The sequence below is a fragment of the Argiope bruennichi genome, chromosome 2, assembly GCF_947563725.1.
Source record: "Argiope bruennichi chromosome 2, qqArgBrue1.1, whole genome shotgun sequence".
NCBI lineage: Eukaryota > Metazoa > Arthropoda > Arachnida > Araneae > Araneidae > Argiope > Argiope bruennichi.
Window position 1 is genome coordinate 61782670 of NC_079152.1, and position 12369 is coordinate 61795038.

Here is a 12369-nt window from a genome sequence, read left to right on the forward strand (position 1 = left end):
AAAGAAATGTAAAATGAACATTTAATTCATGCACAGCATATTCAAAGGAATTAAATATATTTTGATTTATAATACTGAAGCTGAAATAACTTGGTGTAAATTTCAGAGTATCATCATTATATATTCATTAGTTGATTACCATATTCCAAACGCCCGCCTGATATTTTTTTTAAAAATGCATCATGATACGAAAACTTAAATTATGAATAATAAATCATCATCTAAATTACTAAATAAAAATAATGAAACAGGACTCCATATGTTCTTTCGATTAAAACAGATGGAAAGTGCATATGTAAACAAATATCAAAGCATGTTATAAATCCTCCAATTGTCAAATACCAATGTGTTTCCAGATTTTAAAAAATATATATATATGTACATTAAGTCAATAAAATAATTACATTTGGTTAATGCAGATTTCTAAAAGTTGGCTTGGTTTATTTCTAAAAGTTGAAAAAGAATTAATAAAAACAATTCCCAGAAAGCGAGCAATGCGCCTATCTAAGTTAGGAAGTAATCATACAAGTTTTCAACTAATATATTCGAATATAATTTGTTTTTAAATAAGCCAATTAAAGATAATTATCTGCCTTTCCACAACTGACTTTGTATGCAAAATTAAGTGATATTGTTCATAATAATACAAATTATAAGCGTCGATAAAAATATGAATTTGTTTGAGATTGTAACAAATATTATGAAAAACTATTAGACAAAATTTCTATTAAAAAATGAAGAATTTTCCTGTGTTTACAACATTCGACTTTTCAATAAAAGATAGCGAATGATTATGAAAGTCCCGATTTTCACGATCGTCAAGATAAAAGCTTAGAATAGCAGCATTTGTTAGAAACCGTTGATTAACTTAAAGCACGCAAACGACCCATCGAGATATAGGATGTGAATCAGTCGACGTAATTCATAGAAATCTGAAACAATATTTATTCTGTTGAAAAAAGAATTATTTTTATTTCGAATTCATGCTTAGAAAGAAAATTAAATATCGTGGATAAAAACAGTTTCAATTACCGTTACAATTCGGTCAATCAATACAAGGGTGAAGTTGATGGATTAATATAAACTACTGCTTTTGCTTGATGCTGTTATTTTTCGTTACTTAATATTTGATAAATGTTAGTTTGAATTATTATTAAGATGTTAAATAATGTTAATAATTCAAAGCAGTGAGAAAGTTTATTTCTCGATTTTTCAAACACATGACTTTAGTTTCGTAGTCATTGAATGAGTTTCAAGTATGTATACTGAAGCGGACCAAAAATAAAGTTAAGACCGCTTAACCTAATTTCCTTTATCTTCCTTGTTGTGATTTTGAGTTATGTGTTCATATACAAATAAATATATAGTCCATCTAAAATAAATTTTGGTCAAAACTGTATAAGAATTTGCAATTTTAATGTAAAGATTACAAAAGTTCATTCATTAAGCGTCTTATACACTCAAATAGACAGATCTGCAAATATTCAATCTATTGATAGATCTGATCAAAAAACTGATACAAATCTAAAACACAACTAATAAAACCATACTATTTTAACCATCGTGTATCAATGAATGAGAGACAAATTACCTGTTGATAAACTTCGCCCAAAATTCGGCAAAATCTAAAAAATTTGATGTAAAGACAGCGCAACAAAGGTATTTCGTCTTGCTTATTTCGCTTTAACACAATGTTTTCAGGCAACCACTGTGAAGTTAAAATAGCACAAAAACGCTATAACTACCAAATTTGTCATGTGGTTACTTCTCAATATTTTAATTAGATTTTTAAGTAATTTAATATTGTTCGAAATTTTAATGATTTTCTTAATAGCTTCTGAACCTACTTTAGTAATCTTTATATCACTTTAAAATTAACAAAATTAGCTTATAAATTAATCAATTTTTCTGGTCAAAATTAGCGTATTAATTCCAATATTTCTTTATAACATTTTTCAGATGTCTTTACATATAATTAACAAAAATGAAATTCGAATGACTGTTAGTATTTCATCAAATTCAAATCATTATTCAGTCAAGTATTTTTCCCACTACAGTAGCATAATATTAAAAAAAAAAAGAAAAGAAAAGAAAAAAAGAAAGAAAAAGAAACCTTTTAGGAAATTTCAAAGCAGATTTTCACCTCTATTAGTATGTTAGTGTTTTTAGGACGGTATTCTTTCTGAAAATTACTTGATGTAAAAATCGTCACAAACAAAATGGAAATGTTTAAAAAAATCACAAGCAAATGCAAAAATAAAATGCAACGGCAATTAAGCCAATTGAGGAATGAATCAAGCCTAAGGCATTATCATACTACTGTTAAGAATTATATGTTTCGTATTATTTATTAATTTGAGTTATCAAACTCACATATAATATCTACACCATGGAATTTTATCTAAATCTCGAAATCGTACTTTTTGACGATTACGATATCGGAAACTATTTCTTAATAATTTTTGCACTACACTACACCTAATAAAAAAATAACTTACTTTTTAAAGTTATTTAATAACTTATTTTTTACCTCTTTATATTTTATAAAGAAGTATTCTGACGAATAAAAAAAATCCTCGAAGCTCTAGTCGAAATATCGTAGCATAACAAGGTTTCCGGCTTGATTCGCTGGTGTATTGAATCAATCGTTGCATTATATGCGTAAAAACTTAATTACTATATTATTTACAGAGAGAATGCTGTCGGAAAAACATATGTTATTACAAGTAAAAATTCTGCTTCGAACTTAATGTCAGCGAAAGCATTTTGCTTTTTTACCATAACATTAACGGTGATAAAAATATTCAACTGAAAGATTTGAGGAAACAATAATATTGATTTAAAGTCACTACAGCAATGAAAATCAATATAACTGTGTTCAAACAATTTGGGAAAAACGTGTACTAAAATTATATATTATTAAAACTTTATTTATATATATTAATACTTTAAAGTCGCGCAGAAATGTTTTTTGAGCACTAAAATGTCTCTAAATTATTAAACGTTTCTAAAATTCAATTAATTACTACCCAAGAGGCAACTCCGTATCAACTTAGTTAATTCTAACGTTCTGCCTAGTAGACCGTCAATTTTTGCAATTTATTGATTAACAGATTATATAATTTACAGAAAGAATTTAGTTAAATTACTATATAGTAAAGAATTTGGAACATGTTTTCACATTAACATGTTAAAATAAGCATAATAACGATATTATTATAGATATAACGAAATTAAAAGAAAAACTTAAATGAGTGTTAGAAAGTACGACTATCACCACATTTTACGGAATATTCATTTGAAACGAAATTAATCAAATTCAGTTGTTTTTGTACAATGATTAAATTAATATTTTCATTGCTTAAAGAAGTAATTGATTCGTAAATAAATAGAATAAATACGTTATATTATTTTCTTCATGTACATGTGTGTATATATATGTGTGTGTGTGTGTGTAGTTAAATATACATGATAATATAATTAATAATTCTTAATTAAACTGTATACTTCTATTTTTTTTCTCAATGTGAATAACTATTCGTATGTCAATAAAAATAATATTATTTAAAGCGACAGAATAAAATTCATGAAATGATGCTTCAAAAAGCGGAAATAATTTTTCTTTACTTTCTGTGATTTCTAATAATTAATTTTTTTCTCAAATATTTTTCATTTTTTAAATTCATCTTATTATAAACCAACTAAATAGCAGTTGCCTTTAAAAAAAAGCAATTGGTAAGTGAGGTTAAGCTTTTTTTTTATCAGAAAAAAATAATAAAACATTAACACCAAAACATTGCTGCAATTTTCGAAAAAAAAAAAAAAAATTGTAGAACCAATGTAGAATTTTACAGAAGATAATTTAAATTGAAATTTCGCAATTAATCTATTTTAACCACCTAGATTTTTATGATCTAAAACATAGCCAAGAAAGATAAGTTAATTTTTTTTATGATTATGAAGAAATATTAATAAATTCTTCCTTCCCTGATCTATGTCATTTGCATCATTTAAGATGAATTTCATCCTTTTTTTTTTTTAATTCTAACATTATGGACTATTTAGTGTTAAGGAAAAAAAATTTCAGATAAATTTTAATCGATGAAGCTTTGAAAATTAAATCGGCATTGTCTTCTAATATAAAATTCTAAGTAAGAACAAACACAATAGTGACAAAGAAAATAAAATCCAATAATAAGAATTAACGAATACATATAATAGTAGAATATTTAGACGTTTTTCTCTGAACTATAAAGTTATCCATACTTCAAGCAGCTGACGATAGATGGCACTAGGGGGAACGACAGGATGGTTAACATTCGGCCAGCGCTTGAATTGTAAACAAATATCATTATGTTTTGCAATAGACATTATGTATTTCTGGCTTTAATAGTCTAATTAATTATAAAAAAAACTATATAAATGTATTTGTTTATTACTATTTATTAAGCATGCATCCTTCGATAATTTTTGCAAATTTGGATATACAAATTTGATTTATTATATATTAAATTCGACTTTTTTGTTTTTTCTCCGATCTAGTCTTTTCTTGTTTCAATATCACAAAAACAACTATAAAAATTGACAAAATATATTCTTAAGTTTTGTAATATATAATTAATACCTAACAACAATTGATTAAAAAAGGCCTTTGACTCATTTTATTTGATTAGTTTTCATTACCATCTATTTCTTACAGAACAAAATTCCAACTATAGATATTTCTATTTATTTCATAAAAAAGATCATTGGTATCGAACAAATTTAAAATACTGTTAATTTTGGAACAGAAATTGTCAAAATTATAAAATAGATTCATTTTAGCATTAAAATGAAATGAAAGAAGACAAAAATTATTCAGATCATCTTTTCAAAAATAAGTAGTAGAATTATGCAAACCTATAATTGTATATTTTAAAAAAAGAAGCCAATATATAAATCAAAAGAATATTTTTATTTATCATATTTTTACAAAAGCTAAATTTTAAATGTACAAATATGCAATACATATTTTCTAATACATGCCTTAAAATACATAATATGAAATTTTAACTTTATTAATAATTCTCTCATCATTAAGTTGTAAAAAATTACAGAAATTTTTTATGGATATATTGTCTGAATTCATTAAGAATCACTATGTAAAGAAAATATGTAGAAAAAAATGTAAGTTAAGGTAAACTCATTAATGATATAGTATTTTCAGTTTTAAATAGTTCATTATGGGAAAATTAGTCTTATTCGCAATCTTATAAATTACATTCTTTGAATCATACCCACCTAACTGAAGCCAAATTCATTGCATTCTTGCTGAGAAAATATTTACATGAAATAATTTTAAAATTTTTGCACTTCTTTAGATCACTTCTCCAAAAATGGTTCTTTGAATCTGGTTTAACTGTAGCCTGTAAAAAAAATGACAGATTTATTAAAGGTAGAAAAATTAATATCACCTTCATATTAGGCTTAGAATTCATTTTACTATACAGAATTCCTTTAGAATGACAAAACTGAGAATTAATTACTACTTTTTCAGCAAGATAGAATGAATTTAGTTTCTCTAAGACTTCTTACTCTATATTATTGTCTCATGCAAGTTGTTTTATCCATATAAAATCTCTAATATGAGCTGTTATAAATTAACGAATAATAAAGTAACATATAAAAAAGTTTTAAAAGAAGTGACTTCAATTTACATGATAACATTCTTATAAAAGCCAAAAATGTAGTAATGAATTAATGTGTGTATTTAATAACAAAGTATTAGTTTACTTTATCAACATTTTTTAACTTTACATTAACAAACAATTATTTTTATCCGTAAATGGTCGCAATTTATCTCATGAATATAAAATGCATTCTTTGATATGTTCAATAAGTTTGAGTAATTTTTTATAAAGATAATAAATAGTTCTAATGTGAATGTAAATGTTCTGTTAGAAAAATTCAAATTGTAATAAGTTAAATGAAGACTGCACCCATACCTATTATATATTATGACTTAAAAAAAGTTAAGAGAGCTCAAGAATAATATTAAAAAAAATATTTAAAGTCAAATGATTTAAAAATTTAGGTTATAAATATTGAAAAATCAAAGATGATAGTAAGATTCTGCAACTCCCAAATTCTTTTATGCCACCTCGATACAGACACAACATGCAGTTTAAGAAACCATGTTTAAATAAATCAACAATTCTGAAAAATTTAGTTATTACTTCAGTGATCAATTTTAAAATTTTTTATGAGTTTTTAGTATATTTATTATAAAAATATTGTTAATTTCTACCAAATAAGATGAATATATGATAATTAAGGTTTTATGCAAAACTGTTTCTATAAAAATTAAGAACTAAATTCTTTGCCCAAATAACAGTATAGCTCTCTTCAAAAAAATTATTTGAATATAATAATAATGAATGAATTTTTTAAAATTGATAAAAAAAATTCATGGGAAAAAAATAAAAACTATCGGACCAAACCATTACATTTAAAAATATAAATAGAATATGTTAAAAAAAATTATTATTCAAGTAATACATCATCAGTTTTTGAATAACAATTAAAAATAACATTATTATAATGTTTTTTTAATTACATAATGCAGCTTAAAAGTAGAATTTTAAAAAAAAAAACTGCTTGGTTATCAATAAAAAATATCAACTGCTTGGTTATCAATAAAAAATATCCAACACAAAACATGAAAAAAAATTTTTTTTTCTTTTTAATTATTTAAAGATGGGATTTTGATGGATTAAAATTGATAAAAATATAAAAGGTTTAAAGAAAAATATCCGAAAAACTACCTTGTAGTCATCTGATTCACAATTCAAAAATGAATTTAAAAAAATTTCTATACTACTGATCAAGATACTATTGAATATTATTTACTTTCGGATGTTTATTGACCATGCAAATTACTCTAGAGACAATTAAGAGCTAGATATAAGATTTTTAAAGCTAGGCTTTTTTTAAAAATAAGACTAATGAAAGAATGATGTTTATTGTGGAAAAATTTACAATGATACTTTATAAGAAATTTGATAAGTACATGAAATTACTCTAGAGACAATTTAAGAAAATTAAGAGCTAGATATAAGATTTTTAAAGCTAGGCTTTTTTTAAAAATAAGACTAATGAAAGAATGATGTTTATTGTGGAAAAATTTACAATGATACTTTATAAGAAATTTAATAAGTACATGAAATTACTCTAGAGACAATTTAAGAAAATTAAGAGCTAGATATAAGATTTTTAAAGCTAGGCTTTTTTTAAAAAATAAGACTAATGAAAGAATGATGTTTATTGTGGAAAAATTTACAATGATACTTTATAAGAAATTTGATAAGTACATGGGTATAAATTTGGCTTTCAGTATTACCAATAATAATTTCAGCAAACATGGCATTAAAAATTTAAAACTTTAGTGTAATTTAAGAAAAAAAAGGTAAGACTTTCCAAAATAATAAATTATTTAAATCATAAGAAAACATTAATTAGCCAAAGATGATAAGCTGTATAAGGAATTCTTAAAAAAATAAACTTTTGTTGTACGTTCAAATTTGATAATTACTCTCAAATCACAGTCACATTTTGAATACTTAAATATAGAGCCCAAGTTAAAAGTTCAGTTGAATCTAATTTTTTCAATATCAATATTTTATTGAAAAAATTCAATTCTATGCAATTTTCAATAAAATATTGATATTGTGAATAACAAAAATAAAATTATAGTAATTGACAAATTTTATCAAGATAGTTTTGACTTGAAAATATATAATAAATGGTATATAAAATACAGAGAAAACAATATATCCCACATGTAAATGCTATATACATGATGCAATTTAATAATGTTTATGATTCTTTAAGGAATAATTATTAAATTAAAGAAAATTTGATCATAATTTTTATATATTTTTCAGGAAGATTATATAATTAATATTATACTACTTCTTTGACAAATTTAGGTAGCCCTCTTCAGAAAAGTAAAATATTTTAAAAATTGTTTGCATTAGATAAAATATAATAGAAGAAATGAATTGCAAAAAATTATGTGCATTGTTATAATTTGAGATATATGCATTTAAAAATATTTAGTTTATTTTGCATTTTAAGACACATTTCGTGATATAATAAATTAATATGAATGTATACAGTGAAATTTATTAATAGATACGACTTCTTAAAAACTATTTTATTTTAAAACTTATTATGATGAAATCAAATGATGTTCTCCACATAAGCTGATATATGATTTTTTGATATGATTTTTTTCTGATTAAAATTTTTAACTTCTGCAATAAAGTAAAAGATAGCCAATAACCAACTTCAAATATTTTTCTGGTGTGAGAGGTATATGAAAGACTAACATATGGATTGGAGGAATGACATAATTAAACTTAAGACTCTTTAACTCCTTTCCATACCAAAATAATTATGTTTTCATACATAAATATTCAAAAACCTGCCAAAATAAATTACAAAATTATTTATCAGTGACAAATTAACTGATTTTTTTTTTTTTTTAAATTTTAAGCCTCTAATATAATTGCGACTTCAGGTAAAAATATTTTTGAATTTTAAAAGCCTTATGAATCTTTTCTTATTTCTATATATTCAAAGTTATATGTATAATATTAAATAGCATTTTAATGTTCAATTAAACAGTTTGAAAAAAGAAAGTGAGACATTAAATATGAAATTGCTACAATATTATCATTCACAGCAATGTTAAAACTGGTTGTCTCTTTAATTTTTAAATTAAGTTATATCAAATTTAAATACTATAAATTTTATGTGATTATAAACAAGAATGTGCATGTGAAGAAAGGCAACTCATATCTATAATTATTGTTATTGAATCTATTAATTTTAATATTCTGTGGATAAAATGTGTTCCCTTCAAGTTAATCACCATAAAAGAATAATAAGCAACAAAAAGAAATTTCATAATTTTAAAAAACACACACACACACACACAAGCATGATTTTAGTAAACAATAACTTTAAGATTATTAATGCGATAAAAAATATGCAAATATAATGTAGTATAGAGTTCTAATACGAAGATATGATTTAATAATATTGTTTTAAACGAATCAATATGGTTTAATAATTTAAACACAAAAAAATGATTTTTAAATCGATGATGTGTTGAAATTTCTATTTTGTCACTTCCAAGTATTAAATAAATAAAATCATTATTATTACTAACCAAAATTATAAAGAATAGACTGCGTAGAGTAGAATAAAGTGGATACTGCATCAAAATAAAATTTTATATTCGAATTCATGAGCAAAATCCTGTACTCACCTGCCTAATCCTCTAAACTATTCACCTTTTTCAGTTAAAATCAATAAAATTTAGCAATATTTATATCAAAGTACGACAAATCACCTCTAAATTCCCCAAAAGTACTTCAGATTAGGAAGAATGAGGGGAAATTCTAAACTTAATCGGCGAAAAACAAGGGAAAGCACATGTTGTGTACATTTCCGATGCGAGCCGCCATCTTGTTGGTTCTTTATTTTGGTTTATTTAATTCGCCGCAAGGGATTGTGGGTCCGGCTGCTCGCAATCCAAAATGGCTGCTGGAGGGTTCCTGCTGTGAGGGTGTCGCGTAAGTTGCTCCCACCTCATTTTATTTTTTTAAATCTAGAAGTAACATTTCGTGCATTTAAATTTCAAGATCCAAAATTTAACATCTCTTCTTCAAAATTAAGTCTCAATGTTGAAGTTTTATGTTTAGTTGCGACAAAAGAGCGCCCGCATCTCTCTCCGTGAGGGACGCTGTAGAGAGAGAGAAAGAGCGCTGCGTTTGTATTGATGCGTTGTAGCAGAACGCCTTGCGGGTGGGTGTCGTTTCTCCCCGATGCTATGGCACCGAATCAACTTCTATCGAATAGCGGCTCGTGGCAAATTTTTCAAAAATTGCGTGGTGAAATTTTAAAGCGTTGATTGGCGGCACGCCGTCGTGTCTCCACGAATCGCTAAATTACTTTTGCCGCCTTTTAGTTTCGTAATCGTTCTAAGAAAATGAAACTTTTCTCTGGTGGAAAAAGATGGAGCGTTGTTTTTTAAATGCCGTTTTTGATGATTTCCTTTGGAATGGTATCGATCTGCAATATACTGATTGCGAGTACTGCTATAGGTTGGAGCTTTTTTTTCGTTCGTTCGATCCGAACGAGAAATGTTAAAACAGAGGAGATTGCAGAAGAGTGAACTTTTATTTTTGCTGCTGTTGCTGTTTTGAAGGAACGCGCGCAATTTAAAGTTTAATTTTTGAAGAGTGATGTTTTTATTTCGAGAGCAAGAGGAGCGCGAGTTTGTGTTAAGTCAAGAATGTAAGCTGAAACGCTTTTTTCTTTTTGCAACTCGTCCATGGGTATAAATTTCAATTTTCTTTTTCTTTCAATGAGCAAGCATTTTTATTAATTCTTAAAAATGATATTTTTATTTATAGCTGACTATGATGCTTTGCATTAAATTTAAATTTTTATAAAATTATATATGTTTAACTTTTTTTTGCAAAATATTATTACTTTATAATTTTAAAGGTTATTTATATTTTACATTTAAAGTAATAATTTGTTTTACTGTGTTTTCATTTTCAATAAATGCGCTATTTCTTAGAACTTTTATTTTTAAAAAATGTGTTACTGGAATAATTTTTAACGATCATCGACTAATAAAAGTTTTTTGATAGATAATAATAATTTGCAGAGTAGTTTTAGCAAAATTTTATTATAAAAACTTTTTAAGTGAGTTAGTGTGATGCGAACACAGATTTAGTGGCTTATAAATGTTGTCATAATGACTGTCACCGAAATTTCATTTCTTTTTCATTCGTTTTTTTAATAGAATTATTAGACAACCATTACTTATCTCATTGCTCATTTCATATAAAAATGTTTTGTAAGTAGAATAATTTTGTTAAATTATTGTGTTTAAAATTTTTTAATGAAAAGTCTTGTATTGTCAATTTCAGGATTTTAAAAGTCACTTGGCCATTTAAGATCTGTTTATATACTTATGAGTTAAAATATATTTTATATTATTTTCATTGACTATTTTCATATTTTGTTATAAATTAGATTATTCATTGTTTAAAATGTCTGTTAAAACTTCGATTTTAATACAGCCGAGAAAACTTTATTGTCACTAGTTTTATTGCTGCTTATGCTTTTATTTGTTATATTAGTGTTGTCAAAATCTAAAAATAATTTTTAAGACCATATTAATAGGTCTATTTAAGATATTTTAATTTTTATGTCGAAATTTTCCTATAATCATGAGTTTAACATTTAATTTAAATGAAATTTGGATTTTTAGATATGCAGTTGTATAAAAAGTTTTTCACTTTAATTAAATCTATACTTTGTCATTTAAAAACCAAAAAATCGTGCTATCTGTAACAATGAAAAATATATCGTGTAAAAATATACTCGTGTTTAAAATATCTTTGATAAATCGCTTAAGTAAACTTGTCATATAACTTGATGTCTGTATTCTGGGTATTGACTGATTCTGATGTTCAATATTTGATACTAACAATTTAATTTTAAAGATCCAATCAGTAAATCTGTTATCCGTATTTTCAAAAACTATTATTCTTACATTGAAAATTATTCCACTAATATCTACATTATTTAAATCAATATTGCTTTATTTAAATGTCTTTCTTCAAAATAGGCTACAATAAATTTATTTTTATTGCAATTTTTTTAAAATTTTATTGTCTGTATTATATATTAATAATATTATCGGTGTAGTCTGAACAATTTTTGATTTAAAAGATCTTTTTCCATACATATCAACAAATTCCTTCTTAAGTTTTGCTTTATTTAAGATTCTAGTTGAAATGCATATACAAGTTATAATAGGTTATGAAATATATTGCGATGTTTTTCAATATGGTAAGTTTAGTAAGTAAAATATCTAAATCCGCGCTTGGAAAAAAAATGTTTTTCTACTGGAAAATTTACATGTTTCATTTCTATCATTTAGAGGATGGTTTTTATATGAAAATAATGAAATGATTGTTTTAGAATTTTGTGTCTTTTTTATAACCTTCTGTTCTCTGTTCATATTTAAACTAAATCAGAAAATGTCTATTGATTTTTAGTGACTTCTGAAATCGTAATAATTTAAATATATCAGAAAGATAATGTTGATAATAAACATGTTGACTGTAGTTGCAAAAAAAAAAAAAAAAGTGTTTTGTGAGACATATTTGAAAGTATAACATGAAATATATTTATATTTAAAAAAACCATTGATGAAGATATTTAGCAAATAGATATATTTTTGCTTTAAAAAAACGGATCAAATTTTCTCGGATTTTTTTCATCATCCTTGCTTTGTTTCTC

At 24.8% G+C, this 12369-nt stretch overlaps 2 protein-coding genes across 4 annotated transcripts in view; one reads left to right on the forward strand and one right to left on the reverse strand.

Annotated features, from left to right (window-relative positions):
* LOC129954722 (caspase activity and apoptosis inhibitor 1-like) overlaps window positions 1-9865 on the reverse strand; it is a 418487-nt gene extending 408622 nt beyond the window's left edge. Inside the window, exon 1 of the mRNA XM_056068165.1 lies at window positions 9314-9865. The gene's annotated coding sequence lies outside the window, so the exon portion shown is untranslated. The remainder of the gene's footprint in view (window positions 1-9313) is intronic.
* LOC129954686 (uncharacterized) overlaps window positions 1-12369 on the forward strand; it is a 156618-nt gene that overhangs the window by 112380 nt on the left and 31869 nt on the right. The window contains exon 1 of one of the 3 annotated variants that reach the window (XM_056068163.1): window positions 9592-9620. The exons of 1 other annotated variant lie outside the window; for it this stretch is intronic. The gene's annotated coding sequence lies outside the window, so the exon portion shown is untranslated. Of the gene's footprint in view, window positions 1-9591; window positions 9621-10296; window positions 10345-12369 lie in introns of those variants that run through there. One more of the 3 variants, XM_056068164.1, reaches the window with a different exon arrangement.